Below are 25249 nucleotides of genomic sequence, written 5' to 3' on the forward strand. Positions count from 1 at the left end.
AGGGAGGCCCTAGAGGAGTATTTTAATAATCAAATGTATAGGATGACCCTACTCTGAGTATACCAGACCAAATATTTCCCCAGTCACCTCTGTCACCACCCTGTAGTCCTTAGAACAAAGTAATCACAGTGGCAGAGATGGAGGTAACACATGAGTGTCAAGTAAAGAGGAATTGTCTTGCCTGGCCTGGAATACTGGTCTTTCCCAGCCTTTGAGTTAACAATTAGCCCTTGACTCTTACTGGGTTTCAATCAAATTGGCATTTGGACTGGAACTTACAATTAGCTCTCCTTATTCTCAGGTCTCCGAACTCAGACTGAAACTACACATTGAGTTCCCTGGGTCTCCAGCTTGCTGACTACAGATCTTGAGACTTCTAAGCCTCCATAATCATGTGAGTCAATTCTCAACTACATATAGCTATATATAATAAAATAGCTATAGATGATAATAGAGAGCGAGAGAGATAGAATAGCCACAGATACAGATATAGATTTATTGTGTCTCACTCAAAAACACTAATACAACAGATGTTTATGAGGTTGGGAGTGTTGAAAGGAAAGTGGAGTTCTGTGGCATGTGCTTCTTATTATGTTAATATGTTGATGTTGAACTAGCGAAGAAAAAGTTTATTCAGAGCATGCAGAGTTGCTGAGTACATTCTGGGATGATGCCAATACAGGTGGGGACACCTGGGGTGAAAGGAGACTTATCTAGAGCATATGTTGATTGGGGCTTTCTCAAGATCCCTTGATTGCCATGAGGGACAGTTGTTCTAGAAAGTGAAATAGAACATGTGAAACACATTTAAACAAATTTGAAATATTTTCAGCACTAGAGGCTAAAATCCAGGAACAATGTATCTTGCAAATTTTCTTGTCAGTAATATTCTGTCAGTGTGAAGAAAGTGAGTGATATTTGGAAATTAGCAGTGTACAGAAAATCATTTCTGCTCAAAAAAATTGAGAAAGAATGTGAGCTCTGGAAAGACCTAACATAATATTATATCAGTGGTTTCCAACATCCTCAATTAAACATTGTATTGCTGAAAAGAACTCAGGTAAACAGTCTGGTTTTCTGTGATTCCAGAAACTTCTTGATATTCTGGCGCATTGGGAATTTTTGGTGAACTTTGTTCTACTCCTTCCATAGGTTTTGCACACACCTAATGGTGTATTAAATCTTTTTTTTTTTTTTTTTTTGCTAAGCCTTGAGTAATATGTCAAGGATTCAAATTTAATGAGCACAGAAAGTCAAGATGATAATTCACAGTGAAACAGAGGGTTACCCTGTTGACCCTAGGAAAGAGAACATTAACACTTTTCTGTATCATCATCTTCCCACAAAGTCCAACTTCTTTTCCTGCACAAGGGTTTGTGTGTGTGTGAATCCTTCTGATAAATGCCTTTATTTTAGCTAAAGTGGTTTTCTTTTATTATTGTATTAATTTGTCATTGCTGTCATAACCAAAATATGAATTAGATGACTTAAGCAAAAGAAATGTATTTTCTCACAATTCTGGGGAGAAGTCCAAGGTCAAATATTCAACAGGGTTGTTTTCCTCTGAAGTTTCATCTTAGCTTGTCTGTGGCCATTTTCTTCCTATATTTCACAGGTTTTCCTTCGTGTCTGCCTGCCCTAAATCTCTTCCTGTAGCGACATATGTTATATTGTATTAGGGCCCACCCCAACCCAAATGGCACTTAAAATTAAGTACCTTTAAAGACCTCACCTCTAATCATATTCTGAAGTACTGAGTATTGGGTCTTCACCATATACATTTTTGGGACAGGAAGATAAGAAACCCACATTATCAGAGATAAGATAGAATAGAAATCACCTATTAAACACATACTTTCCAAAGATTTCAATGAATTTACCCTTGTAATCTGAAAATAGTCTGTTGTCATACTTGGTGGTGGTATTTTTTCTTCTGGTCTTTTTCTTTCTGCCTATAAAATGAACTCATTTAAGTATTTTCCAAGCCCCAATCCCTGTTCATGTTCATTTACATTTACAATAGAAAATTAAAATAGTGTGTTTAAAAAAAGACCAACATTTATCTCTGATTCCAATATTGAAATACATTGCCATAAGAAATATGCTAGTTTTTGAAAAGATGGATTTTTTATATTTTATCCAAGGTTCAACTCTGAAAAGATTTAGCAAATTGGAGACAGATAACTTAACTAAACACTGAACGTATAGAAAGAGAGAAAGGGGTGACCTCATAGTTCAGTATGCCAACAACAATAGCAAAGCTTGTCTCTAGAATAATTTATTTCATATAACACTAAGTGAAACTGCTGTGTTTCAGACTTACTACACAAAGGTCAATGTATCTCAAGAACTTTATGACTTTGAAATGACATGGATTTGACAAAGGTTATCTTTAGACAAGATTTTGCTTTATTGATCATGAAGTTTGTGAAATTAGCTACTCCATATACAAACTGTTTAAATCACCATAAAGGTTGATGTGCCATATTTATTTTTTTAATTATAAGGTTGACTAATAAATTGGTATTAAGTGAATTACTAGTTTGGTCAATCGAGCTAGTAAAAATATATGTCACCTATATTGTGGTAAGTTCTGAATTAGGTACTAGGAGAAACACAAAAAATCTGTTTCAGTTTTTAATTTTCCTACAACTGATTTACTATCTTCTTTTGAATAGAAGGTTTACATAAAGGAATCAGATGATATTACAGTAGTAGAGTACTATTAAATTGAGAGAACATGGGGGGTCACATGAGTCAAAAATAATGACAATGTTTTCTCTGTGAATTCTAGATTTTGAAATATTTTAATTAAAATTTAGATTTCTACCAAAAATACATAAAAGATCAACATGACAATTAGTACATAATCAGGTGAATTCTAAGGACTGAGATACCACCCTCATGCTGGAAACTAGTTTTTTAATGACAAATGAAAAGTATAGTATATGGTTACAAGTATCACAATTTATAGATCATGGAATATATATAAACCTCAAAAAATAAGTAGTCTTTCAGTGTCAGTTGGAAAGATAATTATAAGTGAATATAAATGACTGCTGTCTATTTTTTCAAGTTATTTTTATTCGACTCTATACATAAAAAGCCACAATATTTTATTTTCATAGCAAAGGGAATGTTAAAGTGTTGGATGGTGATTAGAGACAGGCTTTGCTTTATGTGTTACTCCTCTATGTTTCCAACCATTTTGCCAACTCAAAGAATGTCAGTCTCATAGTGGGTCATACAAAGGGGCAGCCTGATGAAATAGAAGAGAAATAAAAATCCTATTCCAAGATAATTATGGAATCATGTACAAACCTTAAAAGGTTAATGAGCTCTCTAGAGAAGATGAATGACAGTTCTAGAATCAGTAGACTGCCTATAATCCATTTCTCACATAATCCTAGTTGTGAAGATTTGACATATTGCAGGTAATTTGGGGTGAATGTTAACTTTGAAAATGGTAATTTAAGTAACATGAGCCCAATTGATATTAAAAGGGACATCATTTGGTTAAGAAATGAAATAGAATTTAAAACTTAGTGACCAGAAAAGCCGAAGCACAGTTAATAACCAAAAACAAAGTGAATGACCAAGGAATGATCTTTAAATTTGCTCATCTAGACATCAGGTCAAGTAAGACCCAATGTTTTTATGCCTATTTGAAATTTGAATGTGAATTTTCAAGTATACATTAAGCACAATTGTTTTTTGAGTTAAATTATGATAAGAATTATACAAAAAGAAAAATGTTTAGCAGATTACATCTGTAACACCTAGGGTGATTTTGTAGTACAGAAATACAGCAGGAAGTTGTTCTTTTTTTTTTTGGGGGGGGGACTACTTTCTGAGTTCATATTATAAGATCACACGTTAGGAAGACAAAGACATTAGCTTGAAAAATTTATGAGAGGCAGTTAACGTATTCATTAACTGAGGAATAAGTTAAAGTAAGCTTAGTTTATAAGCTTAAATTGATGAAATCAGTAAAATTAAAATTTCATTTTAAAAAGAAAATGTAAGTCTCTAAACATTTTTAAATTAGAAAAATATATATTGTAAAATAGCAATCATGACAATTATATACAAATTGTGCTCATGTCAACTTCTACATGGAGAATCTTATTAGGATTAATAATAAAGTAATAAGAGTACTTACTGATCACTTTACAGTTCATTTCATTGCTCTAAGAGCAAGTTTGTATTTATCATTTCATTTAAATATAGAAATTTTACAGTTTAATTGTTGATTATTATTAATAAGGATATTGTTATGGTCATATGATTTGTCTAAAACCATATAACTAGTAAATAAACTAGAATTTGAATTCAATAGATTTTCATTTAAATTTTTTTCACACATTTCATAGTCTCACCTTCATAAAATTAAAATGAGACATCATGTTTCTTTAATTTTAATGTTTAATTCAAATGTGATCAGAAACAATTGTATTGATCTTCATGAATGAATCATAGTGTGTTAGATGTTCTTCAGAGATGCAGACCTATTATCTTTCTGCCTGTTTATCGATCTCTATAATATATACATATATCAATATATACATTGTATATATTTCCAGTATGCTGGAAACACACATAGGGCTTCTATGCTGTTGTCTTGAATTTAAGGAGAATTCCTTCTATTTTGTAAATCCTTGTGTTTGCTGTTAAGGCCTTCAATTAATTGGATGTGACCCACCAATATTATGTAGTGTAATCTGCTTTACTCAAAGTCTATTTAGATCTTAATCACAATTGTAAAATATGTTTACAGCAACATCTTGTGTTTGATCAAACTGGACATGATTTGTCCAAAAATGACACATAAAATTAACCATGACAAATATCTGTAATCATGATTAAACTTTATCATCCTGAAAAATATAAAATAAGTGAACCAACAGTGATTCAGCTAGTATTATGTGAGGGGGCTTTAGAATAAATAAATGAGAGGGAAAAATGGGGCAATAACCTTTCCAATTCTACTAGTGAGATCTTCCTTTATTACAAGATAAAATGTATTTTTTATTAGGGTAACTATAGTTTTCTTGATGTGTTACTTTATTTCGTTACTTGCCACCAAACAAGAGTATCTCAGGAGTTTTATCAAAGTTGACAAAAAGCAAGCATATTGTTTACTAGAATCTAGAAAACTCCATTTAAAACCAATCCATTTATTAGGAAGGCTACCTCAAAGGAAAAGAGATATATATACTTAAGATACTAACTTAATTCCAGAAATCGAATATAGATTAAAATTTTTCATAAACATTGTAGTACAAAACCTCAGTGCTCGATCTCTAATGTTGGTTAGCATCTCATAGATTTTACTTAAAAATGTCAACATATGTCTAGAAATGCAATGTCAAGGCAAGAAAGAATGCCTTTCATTTCATAATTACAGTTATTTACACTTTGGTGCATTAATTCTACATCTATTCTTACATCAAAAATATGGCAAAATTAATTTGCACCTGAATTTATTTTAAATCATTAAAATGTACTAACTTGGGATTTAACCTAACTACTATATCTGTGTTGTTTTTTTTTTTTAATTTATGTTACTGTTGTACAAAAAGGATGATCACTTATTGATTTGGTTCAACAAACTGATGCAAGTTTTATATGTTCTCTGCTCTTTCATTAATATTTCTTTGAAAATATATTATTTTGAAATGATATTATTTGGTTATGGAATATTGGGGGAAGGACAGAATTTAGTGATAGAAATATAATTCTGACACAAAATTAATGGAAGAATTAAGGCAATACACTTTATTTGATCTCAGTTTTCATAGATAAAATATGTAATTATATAAATTTAGCCATAAAACGTAGTTCTTAAATATGTTTTGTCATGAAATTAGTGATCAAATATGAATATATGTGCATGTATAAATCATACTGAATGAGTGAGTAAAAATTTTAGTGAGCAAAAATTTAAAAGAGCAAAATCTTTACCACAAATTTTTTCCCATTTGATTAATTATTGAAACAATTAAATCTGTGGCTATTTCTACATAAGAAGGCATTCTAAGTTTAAACAGGACAGTAGGCACACTGAAGTATGTGGTGTGTTCTGTATCCATGATTGGGAAGAGCAAATATTGCATACTTTGATAAAAATGTTTGAAAGTAGAAAGGCTGAAAGTTATTGTGTTGAAAGACACTGAGTTTGCAACTATTTTCAACATCACCAGAGAAGTTCTGAATAAGGGGAAGTGCATACTAGAAACACAGTCGGAATTCCTGAAATCCTGGAGACAGATCTCTGTATTTTTATGTGCTTCCATAAAGGGGTATCACATTTGCATTTGGGTGCTGTACTTTCTTGCTGTTATCAGGCATTTAGTATCTACCCAGTTTTAGGTTAAAAGAATCAGTATTTCTACTCCAACTTTTGCAAATCGTACTGAAAGGGGAAAATTAAATAAAACAATGTAATACTAAAACAAGTAGATTTTCCAAATATTTTACGTTAAAATAGAATAACATAGCAGACAATGGAATGATGTTTCCTAAAGATTTTTTTTCTTCATATGTACTTTTTTGTGTATGCCAGATTTTATCAGATTGTTTTGGTTTGGCTTAAAATATTTAGAACAGGACGTAACATTTTTCTTTAGTATTTTCAATATGATATTTGAAAGCTAAATTGAAGTCCCATAAGCATGGAAGTAGCAAAGTTATTTAAAGGAAAGAACCAGAGAGTCTAAAAGAAACAATATATGTTTTTTCCCCTGTTAGAAAATGATAAAACAAGCTCTGACTTGTTGTGGGAGCTTAAAAATAATTTTCCACCCAAATAATTTCACAGCATACATTAGCCATTTCTTCCAGATAGAAGCATGGTGAATTTCACTAATACTATTAGTAGAGTGAAATTGACGAATGAGAACAAATTGGAATTGGCAGAAAGCAATCTAGGATATATTTGGGTATATATCCCTGCAGATAGAAAGGCATGAAACCATTAAATATGTATTTGTGATGGGGAAGACTTCCTCCTAAGTATAGTCTGATCATTCTTCAGTGCTTCTCAGTAACATATTTCACCCCTACTCCTTTCTCTTCCTAGAGAATGCCTAGGGCTACTAGTCGGCCATGAGCTGTTGCCAATCTGTTTGTTTCTGCTTGCCGCCAACAAACAATTTATCTGAATAAGGGAGAAAAATAAGTTCCTTTTGTCATTCTCTTTTACTTTAACATCACTTGAATTTTTATAAAATTGAAATTTTGTATTTTCTGAATATATTTAACCAATCGTTCATAAATAAGAGTTTGGCATGCAGGTAAGAATGCCTTCTCACTTAGTCAACAATATGGGAATCTGTAGATGCTCAACCAAGTCTTTATTTTACATGCATTGGCCAATGTTCATTGTTTTTTCTCATTTGACTATGATAAACGTGTTCTACTTGAGCTGATAATTTTATTTTTTGCTATAACTTAAAGGACCCTTTGTTTGCAGAAAGTCACTATCATTATAAATTAAGCAATTGGCTGAAGTGTACATTTTCCAAATACCTGAATGTAATGTTTTCTATCTTTCTGTCTCTCTCACACACATAACAACCGACCTAATAGCAAATAATTTCAGCCCTACCTTTATGATATATACATATTTTACCATTTCCCATCTTTGCTGTAACCATGTCCAAGATGACAGCAAACTACATAGTGTTTCTTGCAATGGTTTTTATCCGATTACCCTATAGTATATTTCTAATACAGTAGCCAGTAAGATGCTTTCAAAATATTTCAGAGAATAGGATTTCTCTGCTTTAAGGCTACAGTGACTCTTTTCTCATCATTCTAAACTAAATGGCATTGCTAAGCCCCTAACATTCTTATGCTATATAGATAAATTTCTCTTAAACCACTTGATATTCTTATTTCTGCATTGTTTTTTGACTCTTTGTCTTCCCCAAATATAACAGGATGAAAAGTTGTAAGAACATGGACTTTATTTTCTTTATTAATTTATCCCTGGTGCCTAGAATCCTGTGGGTTTGTTATAAGTCCTAAATAAATATCAGTTAAGTGAATGAAATTAGGAATTTGCCAAAATTCTTGACTATACCTAAAATATAATCAATCTAATAATTGTACATTGATTTAAATGTAATGCTCCTTAGTGTGGATCAGTTATATGGGCATACGACTTGTTTATTTCTGCCTTCATTAAAAAAAAAAAAATCAAGACAGAAACAAAACAAACTCATTGTAATAACTGGAAAAATGTTTTGAGCACCTTCATAGCCCTATTCAAATAATTTGGAAATTATTTTTCATTGGAAATGGATTTATGACAGAACGCAGTGTAACTCAGATCAATTGTTCACAGAGATTTTAGCTTAATAGATACAGCACACCTTCTGACTGAATTCAGAATAATAAAACAATAGTGACACACATTTAACTCATAGGTTCTAATCTAGGCTTCTTTGACACCTAGAAAGTGTACTGATAAGACATAGCGTTCTCAGAACAATTTAAATGATCTGCCAGAGAGAGAGAGTGTGCAGTTTTTGGGTGCAGGAGGCATCCATAAATTTCATCAGATTGTCAAAAAGTATCTTTCATAAAAAAATTGTAAGCGTATTCTTGCTGTTAAATAATCAATTAAATTGTCTTTACTAATTACCAGCAGAGCCTTCTAGAAACTAAGCATTTTTTTAATCATTTCAAAGTATATAGAGGCTATTTTTTCCCAACTGATTTCATTTCCATAAAGATTTGCTACATATTCGTCTGGCAAAGCTGAGCCTTTTGTATTGCTTTGTTTCTGGAGGCTCGTTGTTTTCTTGGAGGAAATAATACATCAAACATACGGAGTGTGCATCTTTGTCAGGGAGGGGTGAGGGGAATGTGAGAAGTGAATTCTGTTCTGCCCATAGCCTTTTGTCAGCCAGCAGCAAGGGGAAAAAAAAAGGATATAAAAATCTATTGCTCTAGTGGAAAGAGACTACGTAGCAGGTACCGTTCCTTTAAAAAAAAAAAAAAGTAATAGCAATTTTTGTTGCTGTTCGCAGCTGTGTTATTCCATCAAAATAAACATGGCTTTGCTGTGTCTCACCATTTCTCTTTTTGTCTCTCTTACTGAGGAGTGGGGAATATTCACACCTTACTGATGAATTAAATCAATTCTTGAGGCAAAGGTGAGGTGGAGGGGTTCTCAATTGTTTCATAGGGAATTCAAAATTCACAGGTGTTTGTCAACATTTTATTTTGCTTTTAGGAAATTGATGGGTAAGGTTATTGTTTTTCCTTGACTAGTCACGGTATGTCCAATTTGCTCGATTCCAAATTCTGAACAGCAATATATGCTTTCACTGACCATAATTTACCACATGTATAATGCTTTCCTTCCTATTATTTAAGTGCTGTAAAGTATCAAGAATTCCAATATTTGGCAGTTTAAGGGGGATGTGTGTGTCTGTTTATACTGGTCGTAAAGTGTAAACATAGCATTGCCACTTACCTATAATTAGGTATTCTATTATTTAAGATGTATTTGGCTTTGGTGGAGTATTTGGCACAGCATAAAGCAGAAAGTAGATTTTATCTTTTATAAACATTTTTCAGACAACATAAAAATGAGAAAAGAATCAATTATAATAAGAAAGTGAGGGTACAAATGGAATTACACTTCATCACTATTGCCTTAGCACTGTATCTGTTTCCAGTTCTGTAACTGAAGACCCCATATTAATGACTTAAAGCAATGTAAATGTGTTATATTCTGCCATCAAAAATATGACATTGGCCTCAATAGGATAAAATCAAAGGTCCTTCAAAATCATAGGTTTGTTTCATTTAATTCCATACCATATAGAATATAAATTATCAAATAAGAAGTAGGACTATATCCAAAATTCTCCCCACATGTAGAGATATTACAAAGCATACCTGTTGACTTTTTTTTTTAAGATTTTATTTTTTATTTATTTATACAAGCACTGGGTACAGTCAGAAGCGTGGGAGGGTGAGAGAATTCACCAGAGCCAGAGCAGGGTGCAGAACAGGCAGAAGGACCTAAGCACACTGCTGAGGGGAGCAGCGGGCAACAGGAGAGGTCTGCGCACAATGTGGGACCCTCCTCAGGTGGCCGGGGAGCAGCTGGGGATCGAACTGGTGCTTCAGAGGCTGAGGGCAGCTTCGCAACCCAGCGCTCAACCGCTGCGCCACCGGGGAGGCCCATATCTGTTGACTTTTAAAAATAAATCTGGTTACTGTATAAGCTCTTACTGTTTAGTTTGTTTGTCCCTTCCATACTTTTTATAGGAATATACATTATTTCTTTCCTCTTTGAAAGTTTTAATTTCAATGATTGAAAATTGTATATTACCAAATGTAGCCTTGTGCGTGTCCATTTATTGGATAATTTTGTTAATGCAGTCAACCTGAATTTTAACACAGTGGATTCAAAATTTGGAGGATTTATTGACAGTGTATTAATATTAGTCTATATGCTTAGGATAATTTTAGAAAATTGTTAATCAAAGGCTCAAAATGTCTAAAACCTAATGACTGACTGGAAATCAAGCCTCAAAGCACATACAATCATCACAAGCTCCATTACTGTGTATTTTTAATTCAGATACTCGTTGCACACTTATATTTATGACTGCTACCTCTAGTTAATAAAAGTACTTATTTTTCATCATGTATAATTTGGGCTTTAATGACTTCTGAGTCTGCGCCTGTGAGCCTATGTGTGATGGAGGAGGGCTTTGAATGATGTTAATTTCATCATACAAGAAGACTAGTAAAATAGTTTCATGTTCCTTGGTATTACCTCCAGGTAAATTAAAACAGGTATTTAAATTCAATATTCATTTTTCAAGTACTAACAAGATAATATTAGAGTAATTATAAAAAGAAAATTAGCAGTAAGTTTGGAGAGAAGGCAAGGATAGACACTGTGGTTCTAAATAAGAATTATCAAACATCTCAAATGCCAGTATGACTTCTTAATTTAGTTTACATATAAAACACATACACCTATACCCATATACATGCATGTGTATGTCTATTTTAAGGTAGATTTATATGTGTGTATCTATATACACACATATCTCCAAACTGGTGAATAAAGAAGTGATACCTGAGTAGCATTCAGTACCATCAGCACTACACACAGTTTACAAATAGCATTCTCCAATAAAAGAAGTCAGGTCTCCATGGAGTGATAATTGATTGTATGGCTATATCAGAGAAAATAAAGGATGAGGTGGTTGCCTTATGTAGGGCCAGTAAGAAAAGATGTTCTTATTAAAAAGATGAACTATGTCAAAAGGATGTTGGAGACAATCTTTAAGTATTCTAAATGACCCAAGTTAGAATTGAGCAACAAAACAAAAACAATGATAGCAGTAGGGCATTGCCAAAATAATAAAATAAATATTGATGAATTTATATTGATAGTAACAAGCAATTGAATAAATAAAGGGGATTAGAAGGTACACACCTCTTTTGCAATGGAAGAATTTCACATAGGAAATGTGGAAGGAATGAGAGAAATAGAACCATCATCATTAGACTATTTCTGTAATGTTTTACCTCTTTGCTTTCCTTGACTGTTTATACACCACAAATGAGAGTGAGCATGTTGTAGTTGTCTTTCAATTTCTGGCTTATTTCACTTGGCATAATTACCTTAAGATCCAACCATATTGTCTGAAAAAGGCACAATTCAATTTTTTCTAATAGCTATGCAATATTCCATTGAGCATATATACCACAATTTCTTTATCCAGGTGGATGTTGATGAGCATTTAGTTTAATTCCATGTCTTGGCTATTGTGAATCATGTTGCTGTGAACATAGGGGTGAATAAATATTTTCATATCAGTGTCTGCAGATTCCTTGGATAAATACCTATTGCTGGTACATATGGAATTTTCAATTTTAGTTTTCTAAGAGTATAATAACACTTATATTCTATAAAAACTATGGTGTCAACAGTAGGGTCAGGAGTAGTGAGAGCATAGAGGAGTTAAGATGAATAGTGTATTGTCAAGGAACTTTAGTGGAGGGAAATCGAAACTTGTGCACATATTGAAGTGTGACATTGTGCTCCCAAACTTTCATATTTTTGTAAACAAATGATAAATCAATAAAATATTATAAAAATATTTCTCTAATAATTGCCATAGACACCACTCTGCATACTAAAATTGCTGTGCAAAAACTCTAAGAAGCAATCTATTTTCAAAGCCTTTAAGGAACTCCCCAAATATATTGATTCATTGTTCTGACAGTTTTAATCTTACGTTTATAAATTATTTGATTTTTCTTTATAAGATGGAGTTTTACTCCTTTTTCTTTGAGTGGTCTGAGTATAGTGACTTGGCATATGCAAAAGAAACATGTAGCTTTATATTAAACACCCAAGAAATCAAGGTTAGTGTCTGCAATCAGAAATCATATTTATGTCATATACTAATAGTGGAGAAGGAAAAATCTCATTTCAATATTGCTGTATAATTTCCAAAAAAATTCATAACCCAATTTAATAATCATGAGAAACCATCGTAGCCCTCAATCAAGGCACATGCTACAAAATACTAGCCAGGGATCATCAAAAGTGTCAAGGTCAGGGCCTCCCTGGTGGTGCAAGGGGGTAAGCACAGCGCTTATGAAGCACTCAGCAGCCTCTACAGCATGAGTTCGATCCCTGGCCAGCCAGGAAGCAACTCGCGTGGTGAAGCAGACCTCTCCTGTCTCTCCCGCTGCTCCCCTCAGCAGTGTATTTCAGTCCGTCTGCCTGTTTTGTTCCCCACTCTATCTCTGGTGAATCCTCTCACCACCCCCCCTCCCACCGCATCTCCGGCCTGTACCCCAGCTCTTTTATGCGTAAATAAATCTTTAAAGAAAAGTGTCAAGGTTGATTAAAAACAAGGAAACACTGAGAATTTGTAACAAACTGTTGGAGACTAAGGAGACATGTGGACAACATTATTAATTCACCTTTGTTGTTTTCTTTAGTGTTGTGTAATTTCATCTGTACTGGTTAAGTAATGATGAGTTGTATCTTGTATTTTTGCTAAGTGTATTGTTAGAAGTAAACTGTGTTACTCTGCAAAATGATGTTCAGTGATCTACACCTCCTGGTGTTTATATTCAGATGCAATCCCTTTTGGTGAGTGAGCTCTGGATTTGGTGACTCACTACTATTCCATATAATGTGAAAGATGTAATAGAGTATTATTTCTCTTATTAGCTGACAAAACACTGCAATTTTCATCTTCAGCTTTCCCTCTCTCACTGTTCTGCTCTCGTTTTTCTCTCACTTGATCTGAGAGAATCTGATGTCACGCTGTGAGGTGGCTATTTAAAAAGTTTCAGGAGATGAGAAGTGAGGGACTGGCCATCTCTAATATTGATTTTCATTCCAGTGAGGGGTTATCTGTGTGTTTATCCTTCCTAATGATGAAGTGGTATAAAAAGATAATCAAATATCATACTATGGTAGAACACCTCTTTCTATGTTCACTTTTTAGGCACGGAGAATTAAAGTTGTCTTCTTGATTATAGTATTCATTGGAATAGGGTCAGGCCTGGTATTTCCATGGTAGTCATCAGTTTTATTTCCCTCAGTGACTCTCTTATATTTTTGTTTTTGTATTTAAAGATTTATTTATTTATGCATACAAGAAATGTGGTGCAGCCCAGAGGTGCGTGGGCGGGGAGGGGGTAAGAGGATTCACCAGAGACAGAGTAGGGAACAGAACAGGCAAGTCGACTGAAACACTTTGCTGAGGGGAGCAGTGGGCGAGAAAAGGAGGGGTCTGCTGCACCATGTGGGTAGATCCCTGGATGGGGATGAAACTCATGCTGCAGTGGCCGTGGATAGCTTCATAGGTTGCGTCTTAACCCCTTGCGCCACCAGGGAGGCCCTCACTTTTGTATTTTTTTCTTTACTTGGCAACTGGAAGATTTCTTAGGAGGTGGTGGGGCATATAGCTCCAATTATTCCTAAATAAGAAGTTTCATTTTTCATAATTTTACTTTCTTCCTACTTCAATTTTACACTATTTGAATCCTTCTTCCTATCCACAGGGGCTTTTCAGCACCATTTTTAGAGGTACACAGCTAAATTAAATGTGGACACAATCTAATGTGTTATTTCTTTTGCTAAGATCACATGCTTCTAGTTATATACTGAATCAGTGTAGCTTTCTCTTTAGTCACTCTGTTGCTGTATAAATACTGTTACAGTTGAACAAAAAATGTGTAAGCATATTTTATTTTGTAGGATGATAAAACATCAAATTGATTTACAATATTTCATGAGGTTGAAATGAGTTTATCTAATTCTTGTCAAAATTGTATTATATATATTCTCAGAAACAGTTAACATTTTTAGGTCAAATTTGGAATGTTAACTTCTATATTTTTTCTACTTCAAATATTAAGGTTGATAATTTGAAGATATTAATCTTCAACTTTCAAGAAAATTGGTAGTTGGGCTAAAATAAACTATCATGTCATTTTTGGAATTAGCTATTTAATTAAAATTTTCATTCCTCTTGAAAATAGAGATGACTGACAGGCAAATTTTAACTTTCAAGAAATCACTGCATATAATGAAATCACTAAACTTAAATTACAAAAAAAAAAAGTATGGTTTGTATATTTTCAGTATTTTATCTTCACAGATAATCAAGATTTAATTGTATGGGGAAAAAATCCTATAATATGCATTTGAGAGTGGGTTACATTAAAGTTTATTATTTTAACTAATAAACAGAACGAATCCTTGACTTCTTTCTGGACTTTATCCAAATAGGTTTCCGTTTTAAAAAGTCCCCGAATGTTCTTGATAAACATTAAACATGGTTTTATTTATGCCTGCATAATAAATTAGTATTTTAAAATGACATTCAATGTTAGTTATATAAATATATAATAAAATGTTATTTATTTTTTAAAAATCTGTAGACTTCTGTCTCCTAAATTAATTGGCATGTCTAAACCAAGTTTCACATTTAACTAGTTTCTATAAACATCAGCAACAAAATATTAATTAACTTGAAAAATGCAGTATCTTGTATTGGCCACTCTGTTCTTTGTTTTTTTTTTAAATATTTATTTTTTTATTTCTTCATAGAAGAACTAGGGTATAGGCCAGAGGTGTGGAGGTGGGTGAGAGGATTCACCAGAGACAGAGTGGGGAACAGAACAGGCAGATCCACTGAAATACACTGCTGAGGGACCAGCAAACAAATAGGAGAGGTCTGCTGCACCATATGTGGGACAGGTCCCTGGTGGTGGATGGAACTTAGGCCTTTAGCCTTGTTAGCACTGAGGCATAACCCCTAGTCGACCAGGGAGGACTCCCACTCTGTTCTTTTAATCATAGAGTGGATCAAATGACCTATTAAGAGCTGAAGGAGTGTCTAAAATTCACATTTTAATATTTTTATTTTTTATTTATTATTTTTTAAAGATTTATTTTATTTTAGTTTTATTTATTTATTTATAGAAGCACTGGGTACAGTCAGAAGCGCGGGAGGGTGAGAGAATTCACCAGAGCCAGAGTGGGGAGCAGAGCAGGCAGAAGGACTGAAGTACACTGCTGAGGGGAGCAGCGGGTGGCAGGAGAGGTCTGCGCTCCATGTGGGACCCTCCTCCGGTGGCCGGGAGCAGCCGGGGATCGAACTGGCGCTGCAGAGGCTGCAGGCAGCTTCGCAATCCAGCGCTTAACCGCTGCGCCACCAGGGAGGCCCTTAATATTTTTAATTCTAAATTGTACACTTTTAAAAAATAAATAAAATGTCCTTTAAATTGAGGGAAAAAAATAACTTGAGAAATAGGCCTGTATCTATAACTGCTCATTCTGCCTCCTCCTGCAGTTATACGACTATAACCATGGAGAATATTAATGAAATCTTGAAGTAATGGAAGGGATGATGGTGTTTAAAGGGCTGAAACACCACTCAACTGAGACTCAGATGTTATGACCCTTCCTCTGATCATTGCCACGGTGATGTGATAAGGGATTTGCAGAGTTGAGCAGAAAGGAAGACGATGCAATGATGATTCTAATTTTCATGTAGATTTTCTCTGTACTTGTAGATATCCAGCATCCTTTTGCTTCCAAAACCAGAAATTGCCCCAGTGTGTTCTGCCGCTAGCCAAGTTGAAAGAAATAAACCTGGAGAGTAGAAAGAAAGATTGACAATGGTCACCACTGGTGGGCAGTAAATCAGTTGGTTAAAAATGCAATTATCGCTGTTCTTTGACTCTCAGCTCTTTTTTAGCTGTGATATTAAAAAATTATATTTAATTCCTCTGTCTTAATTTGTCAACTGTAAAATGATGATAACAGTAAAATAATCATTACTTCATCAAAATATTTTGAGGCATAGAAGAGCAAAGTACTAAAAGCAATACCTGGGGCATTGTAGGTACCAAGTTCTTATTTTTGTGCCCGGACAGACATCCATCCCCATGTCAGTTTTCATGGATAAATTGCTATACAAATAAAGTTGTTTCCTGTTTGGAAAAAAAATGTGCAAGTCAGATGTAGAAAATTTGGAAAATAAAATAACAAAATCTCAATCGTTTATAATGCCAAATCTCACAAATAGTTATTTAATTATTTAATTTACATTAAAGATATTTCTCATATATTCAGTAGACATTTACAAGTTTCCAGTGACTGCATAGTATATTTTTCCATTAAGTTATATCTATATTTATCACCTCCTCTGTAAAATGCCCTTCAATAGTGCTTATGTACTTATGTAATAGGGAACATTGTTAGGCAATACATATGCATTTAATAATATTGAGCTCAAAGCAATGTTAGCTGCTAATGGCCCTTAATAATAATTTTTCAGTAATCACTTGGAAAAATTCCATTTTACTTTAATTCCCTTTCCGTCATTAGTTGTAGATTGGAGACTCAGGTAATTGTTGAAGGATTACCCCTACTATTAGAAATTTAAATCTAAAAATAACTTTTAAATTGAAAATCAGCATAAATATTTTAACTAAATTTTTCATGTTTTTCCTTCAAGCAAATTAAGTTCTCAGAATCTCTTCTCACTTTTGTCTTCTTTCTTACAGTCTCAGTTCAATGTACTCCAAGCAAAGATTTAGTACACCCTTTCAATTCCATGATTACAATATGCACACACATTCTCATTTATCACCCTTTATACAGCTTAATAGGTCCTTTTGCCTTGAACCATCTTTTAAGATATTTATAGATGATTTTATAATAAAATAATTTCAATTTTATATCTCTGTAGGGAAATTATTCTAACTTGCAACAATGTTAAATGCAAAGCAAGTGTAAAGAACTAGAGAGCAAGCCTGTACGACTATTCAGACTTAGATTTTTATTCTTTAAATATCTCCTCTGAATTCTTCATTGGAAGAAAATTACACAGGAAGTTAATATATGCCTGAAATTTAAAGCTTTTTTTTTTATATGAGCTCTTATTTTTAATAATGTGTTGAGTTTTTTTATGTAAAGACTGGTTTCAATGAATTTGGGGATTTTTGTCTTCTGCTGCCAGTCCAAGTTCCTGATTATGAAAGCAAAGTATTTGAATATATTTCTCAGAATATGGCCCTTTGACTCCTGAAGAACTAGGGACATATTCTCTCAAATGATGGAACCTCTACTAGAATTTACTTTTCTAGGATTACTCTCCCCCCAAAAAATCAAATAAGCTTTTAACAAAATGTCCAGAGAGGGCCTCTTCTATCTGTGCCCTGCTTTGGTGTGGGGAACTAAAGTTGAATGAGGTCCTGTGGCCTCAGGAGAAAAATGCTGCCATTACTTAAAGAATGCAGATTTCCTGGTTTAGGGACCTCTTCAGAAACAATACTTTAGGAGAGAAATTTATTTTAAGGCAGACATATATCCAAAGACAAGGCTTTGTCATATGAAGTCAGCCTCTCCTGGTCTGGAAGAGTCCCTTTCTCTTTCCTATATCCTTTTCCCCAGGATACAGTGAAGGACCTGTCTAATCTTTCCTCCCTACCCTACGTTAAGAAATTGATTTTTTTTCTTTATTAAATTTAATGCTATTTTTTTTTTTACAGCTGAGATTTGTTTTATTTTTTTTAATAATAAATTTTATTTTTATATTCCCCATACAATTGCAACCCCCCCTTTCTGATCCCAATCCCTCCCCTCCCGCCCCCCCACCCCCCCAAAAAGTGTCTGTTTCACAGTTTTTTGTTGATTCTGATTTTCACTTTCTTATAGTTATTCATTTTCCTGGTCCCTTATTTAAGTTTTCTAGATTCCTGCTATGAGTGAGACCATCCGGTATTTTTCTTTTTCTTTTTGGCTTATTTCGCTGAGCATGATCCCTTCCAGCGCCATCCATGTTGCTGCAAATTGCATGTGCTTATCTTTTTTGAATGCTGAGTAATATTCCATGGTGTATATGTACCACATCTTCTTGATCCAGTCATCTATTTTTGGGCATTTGGGTTGTTTCCAAAGCTTAGCTATTGTAAACAGTGCTGCTATAAACATAGGGGTGCAGGTGCTCTTTGGAATTGATGTTTCTGTGTCCTTTGGGTAAATACCTAGGAGTGGAATTGCTGGATCATATGGAAGCTCTATGTTTAGTAGGTCAAGAAATCTCCACACAGCTCTCCATAGTGGTTGGACCAGTTTGCACTCCCACCAACAGTGCAGAATAGTTCCTTTTTCTCCACACCCTTGCCAACATTTGTTGTTGCTAGTTTTTTTAATATGTGCCATTCTCACTGGTGTAAGATGGTATCTCATGGTAGTTTTGATTTGCATTTCCCTGATTACAAGTGATGTTGAACATTTTTTCATATGTCTGTTGGCCATTTGTATTTCCTCTTCAGAGAAGTTTCTTTTTAGCTCTTCTGCCCATTTTTTGACTGGGTTATTTTCTTTGTTGTTGTTGAGTCTCATCAGCTCTTTGCAAAATCTAATGCTATTTGTATTGCTTGAACATTCTGAGTATATCCCAAAAGGTGCCTGGAACTTTTCTCTTGTGCCCCAACACTTTGATCTTATGAATTGCATTGGTTTCATTCTGGCATTGGTAGACTTTTATATTTTCTATATTCAGTAGTATGCATATACTGTTGTCAGAACTATGATAAATTGTTTTAACATACGATAAAGTACTCCAATTACTGTGACACTTTTAGTAGCCAATTCCATTCTTAATATCCATCTGATATATATATCCTTTTATCCAAAAGCTGTACATTGATTTAAATAAAAAAAATAATAGAAACATAAGGAACATGCAAGCATATGCATTTTCTACTTTTATTCATGAATATTATTTATTCTATGTCAGGAATAGAATAGGTTCCAAATTTTATATTAAATCTGTATAATTGTAATGAGGACTTAAAATTTTGCCAAGAACCAAAGTAGAGAAATCAATTAGCAATGTTTGCTGAAAGAATATTAAGGAAACTAGTGACATGTATACCATGCATTAATCATGCCCAGTGAATTCACATTCTCAGACTGAATTTCTCTCACTTTCATTTCCTCATTTGGTTCATTTTTTTCCTGTATTAGGCAAACTTCTTGCACCTGCAAGAAATAAAACTAAACTCAAAAAGGAAAAATAACTAAAAACAAATTTTGTTTGGCTAATGGAACCAGTGACATTTATGTTAAACTAGAGGCAGATGCAGGGCCTCTCTCAGATCTACCTAATCTCTCTTTTGTCTCCATGTTGCCTTCTTTCAATGCATAACCTATCCTTGTAGTGACAAACATAATGACATCTTTAGGCGTTTATATTATCAGTTTCTAAATCCTAGTAGAAAGTAACATCTTTCCTCAGTGTTATGGAATGTATTGAAAGGTACTCTCATTTCCTCAACTCAGAATGCAGTTTTGCAGTGCTATTTACAATAGGTAAAACCTGGAAACAACCCAAATGGCCAAAAATAGATGACTGGATCAAGAAGATGTGGTATATATACACAATGGAGTATTACTCAGCAAGCAAAAAAGATAAAAACATGCCATTTGCAGCAACATGGATGGAGCTGGAAGGGATCATGCTCAGTGAAATAAGCCAGAAAGAAAGAAAACAAAAACAAACAAACAAACAAAAAAAAAAAAACAGATGGTTTCACTTATGAGAGGAATTGTAGAGGATACAAATTAGGGGATCAGGAAAAAATAGTGTAATAAAGTGAAAATCAAAATCAATAGGCAACTATAAACCAGAGACTTCTGCAGAAATGGGAGAAGGGAGAAGGATCAAAACAGGGGTGGGAAGAGCACAAGGGACCATGGCAATGGTTCACAGGTGAATGGGTGGTGGGAATTTCACGGGGACTATAGCCACGATGAAAATGCATGCATTGTACAAAAATTAAAAATGATGTTAAAAATAAATAAAATAATAATTTAAAGAACCATAAAAAAACAGGATGCAGTTTTGTAGAAGGAGAAATAGTCAACAGAATAGCATGGACTAATGGTGAGAAAAAAATGGAACATCAAAGGAAATTTAGGATCTAAATTTAGATTTAAGATCCGTTTTGAGGATCTAAAAAAGGGTAAACCACAAATGCTTATTAAGACATTTTGATTTAAGTGTTCCTTTAATTTCCACTGCATTGTCTTTTTATTACTGTGTTAAAATATTATCACAGTCTTTGTCACTGTAAAGAACACTCCTAGACATATCTTATTTGGAGATTCTGCTCAGTTTCTCACAAACCAGAAATAAGATGGCAGCTTGGGACGTAATCTCATGTCACAGTCTTCTCCATGTTCACTGATCAGCTATTGTTCAGTTCCCTGTCTGTGTAGAAATGAATCCTTTAGTTTTTTGTTTGTTTGTTTGTTTGTTTTAATAGAGGCATGTTTTATTTATTTATTTGTTTGTTTTCTTTATACAAGCACTGGGTACAGTCAGAACGCGGGAGGGTGAGAGAATTCACCAGAGCCAGAGCAGGGAGCAGAGCAGGCAGAAGGACCAAAGTACACTGCTGAGGGGAGCAGCGGGCGGCAGGAGAGGTCTGCGTGCCATGTGGGACCCTCCTCTGGTGGCCGGGGAGCAGCCAGGGATCGAACCGGCGCCGCAGAGGCTGTGGGCAGTTCGCAACCCAGTGCTCAACCGCTGCGCCACCGGAGAGGTCCACTCCTTTAGTTTTTTGAGGCCTCCCACATTATCTGCCATGTGACATTGTGCTTAGTATTTACAAGACCAAAGGAAACCTATTTCTGTTTCTCCGATGCCTCTAACCTCTAGATTTGCTTTGCAAGGGCTGATCTGATTTTGTCAGGCTCAGCCAGGGTAATTTATCTTTTGATTAACTTAAAGTCAACTTATTAGTCCACAAAACTCCTTCACCTTTGCCATTGTAACATCATAACCACCAAGCACGAAACTTGGTGACAAACTTAGAATTCTGCTCATTACTTCTACTATGGCTGTCATTTATATATATGTGTGTGTCATATATATAATCAGTTCACAACTCCATGACAGAAATAGTCATGTTTACCAAAATTAGAAAAAAATATATATATTTGTAACAAGCTCATTGACACATCTTACTACTATGCCTTAACACAATACAGATTGTTTCTCATTTTTTTCCTATTCTCTGCTTTTTCCTTTCCTATTTCTACTACCCCATAATCTTAAGTCACAGTCCATTGAAAACTTCAAATATGATATTGTTTCTCTCCATTATGTAAATCTCCAAAAGAATCACTTTTAGTTTCATAATTCTTGCCTATTTTTCATAGGTGTATTCATTGATACTTATAAAAACACCCCTAATTTTGGAATCATAGGTTATGAGTTTTGTTTTCTTTTATGCTGTTTCTCTGGCACACACTCAGCCTTCCATGTTGACTCTTTAATTTATGTCTACTCTGCTTCTCTAATCTTTACCACTTTGGCTTTATTGGGTTCATAACTCCTGCCTATTTTTGTCTTATTCGTTTGATGGTTATTTTCCTTTCCAAGTCATTAATAAAAATATAATACAAGACCTTTTCACTGCATCCAGAAGAGACTGGGGTGGCCTTACCTGGTGCTACTTCTGTGAAATGAAAGAGGTTGTTGCTCCTGATCTCTTAGCGCCCTCCTTTCTGATCTTCCTTTCCTCATTACTAACCTCTCTCTCAGCTATTTTTTTTTCTCCACTCTCAAAGGCACCTTTGCATCCTGTGAGGTTTGTGTTTCTATGGAACTTTTCTTTAGACAGCAGTTCAAAACGCTTACCTGTCATCATTGTGGCTAAGTTTCACTGTTCACTGTAATGTCTCCAAGTAGCAAGTTCTATATTGATAGTCACATTTTATAATGAATATAAAGAATAATGAGACCAAGTGTACTTTTAAGGGCATGCCACAAGAAAGAAATAGGACCAGAAATAAACTTTTATTTTTGAGTTCATTCTGCAATAGTTATTTTGAGTTGTCTTTTCTCAGAGTCCAAATATAACAGAAGTGATTCCTGTACTTTTTTCCCAAATCAAATATTTTTGTAAGACTAGAGACATAGTATATTATGCACGTTGTTATTATTCACGAGTAGATGCATTCAAAATATGTGTCTTATTTGTGTTTCTAGCAGTAAAGCATTAGTTTCTCATTTTGCCACATTTTGCCAAAATTTTCCTAGGGAAATCTGACAGAGGTATGATAAAAATAAAATTACCAAGATATAGACCATCACAATTATTGTTTAAATAAGGTTCCTAGGTGATTTTATACAAGGTAAATTTTTGAAAGTACTGTCTTTTTTTTTTAATAATAAATTTTATTTTTATATTCCCCCATACAATTGCAAATGCCCCATTCTGACCCCAATCCCTCCCCTCCCGGCCCCCTCCCCCCAAAAAGTGAACCAGAGACAGAAAGTACTGTCTTAATGAATCATTGTAGCAACAACCAAAAACAGAGACAGAAAACCCCACAGTATGTTAATAAAGTATTTTATAGCATATATTAAAGAGGTTATTTTATTCCTATATACATATATTTAATTTTTCTTTCTAAATAGCCTTGCTTAATTATTCACAATATAGGATTTCTTCCTTTAGATGTCGTCACCATAGTTTTTCCACCATTAAATTTTCCAGTCTTCCAGCACTCTCCTCCATACTCTCCTTCCCTGCCCCTTCCCTACTCTTTCCCTCCCATCCCAAGTGTCTCAAATCTACAGTTTTCTTTCAAAGTCAGTCTTACAGTTTGTCTTTGATCCTTTGTTTTAGTTTCTCTAGATTCCACATACAAGTGAAACCATCCAGTAATTATTCTTCTTCTGGATCACTTCATTTATGATAATCCTTCCCAGTGCCACTCATTCATGTTCTTGCAAATGACATGAGTTTATCTTTTTGATTGCTGTGTAGTGTGTCACGATATATAGACCATATCTTATCCTGATACTTTTTGTGATTGATATTTGTAAGTATGAAATGATTTTCCTCACAAAGTCACTGACATTTTTAGTGTGAGCTGGCTTTGTGTATAACAAAATTTGAGAAAACATCTTTTATATTCTACTGAGCCTACATTTGCTTATTAAATTCCCTTAAGATCTAATATGTTAATGGCAACATAGAGAAATTTGAAATCTAAATCAAATGCTTGTTTCCTTGGAAAGTGTTAGAAGGAGTCATGCAGAGAATGTGACTGCAGGTTGACCAGCTGGACCCAGGCACTCAGAGGCTCCTCATCACCACAGTCCTTGAAATTTCCATCCCTCCAAATACTTTTGCCTAATAAGCTAGTTTAAGGATGCAGCTTAGAGAAAATATGTTGTCAAGAACATCTGGCTGTTACATAGAGTCTACTTTTCTTCTAGTCACTCAAGACAAGTCTCTTATGTAAGTTCTCTTGAGTATTAAAACCAATATTTCCCAAGTGTTGGAGGGTGTACCTCTTTTTTTTTGTTCTCTCTTTGTCCTCTATATAAAAAGCCAAGTTTCAAATTTTACCAGGGGATCTCCTGAGGTGCACATCAGCATGAACATTTAACATACCATGTAAGAAAACAATTGAAAATAACGGTGTCAATAGGATGAGATTGTCTTATATTTGAACACTAGAGTACAATAATATGCTATTTTGTATGTGTCATGAAGTTAAACAATTTTAGAGTATCCTTACCCTCAATCTGTTCTAAGCAAACATGATTTTCAACTAGTTAGAAAACTACAAACTATCATTTATGCTCCATAATTCCTTATAAAGCTCGTACACCTAAAAAAAATTAGAAAACCAGAAAGAATTTTAGCCTCAGTTCATTATTTCTTTTACAACGCTTTCTAATGCTAATGCTGTAAATGCAGTGTCTTTAAATGTAAAGTGATTTGCTTTTATTCATTATATCTTGTAATTTCTTTGTTTTGTATCATCGTGGAGGATTACAGTATACAAGGGAGTATATTACCTGCAAAAGTAAGACTAGTTTTCAACATATATTTTTACCCTAAGGCAGCAAGTTGACAAATGGATATGAATTTTGCCTCTGAGTGTTCCATAAGCTGGTATTGTCCTGACATTGCAAAGTGTTTACCACAAAAATCCTCTACATCCATCACCTAGGGCCAGCCTGTTCCTGATTCTAATTCCACTGACATTGAAATCTGAAGTTCTCTGTGAGTCATTTATCACACTTATTAAAATGTTCCATTGTGGATTAGAATAGCAATTCACTATTATTCCAGAGTGCTGCCCAAGGGGCATTCTATGCAGCAAATCTTAATGCTTTATTGAAACAGTAGTTTGGTTTTAATAAATGATTCTTCGCAAAGGTACCTTGCTTTCAATTACATAAGGTGATGTTGGCTTTTTAAATCTGGCATCTGTGCCCAAGATTATGTAAATCCCTCAATTTAATATTGCATTTGTTCTGCTCTAAAATATCCCTGATATTTTAATATGGATATGTCAATTGGATTAATTAGTCTATTGTGTAAGGAATGTATTTCTAAATTCTCCATTTTGAAATGGGATCAAGTGATCAACATATGATGAAGACTTGAAAATAACAAAAATTATTTCATTTGAAAAGAACTTTTTTTCATAACTTGAAGTACTTGCACAATAGATAGCTCATTTTTGAATAGAACTTGTTGTTTTGTGCAACATACTTTCTCCCAAACCAAAATTTGTAACTTTGACTATATGCTAGTTCAAAGCATATTTCTCTCTCTGTGTCTTCTCTCTCCCTTCCTGCCTACCTATACCCACTCAACTTTATCTCTGACAACTGATAGAAAAGGA

The 25249-nt window shown here is 34.1% G+C and overlaps 1 long non-coding RNA gene across 2 annotated transcripts in view; it reads left to right on the forward strand.

The window, feature by feature from the left end:
* The window catches only part of LOC119261167 (uncharacterized), a 163199-nt gene that overhangs the window by 10253 nt on the left and 127697 nt on the right, over window positions 1-25249 (forward strand). For both annotated transcript variants that reach the window (XR_008549317.1, XR_008549318.1), the window contains one exon: window positions 302-394. This is a non-coding gene — a long non-coding RNA (uncharacterized LOC119261167). The remainder of the gene's footprint in view (window positions 1-301; window positions 395-25249) is intronic.

The sequence above is a fragment of the Talpa occidentalis genome, unplaced genomic scaffold (genome assembly GCF_014898055.3).
Source record: "Talpa occidentalis isolate TD23 unplaced genomic scaffold, MPIMG_talOcc4v2.1 talOcc4.6, whole genome shotgun sequence".
NCBI classification, from domain to species: domain Eukaryota; kingdom Metazoa; phylum Chordata; class Mammalia; order Eulipotyphla; family Talpidae; genus Talpa; species Talpa occidentalis.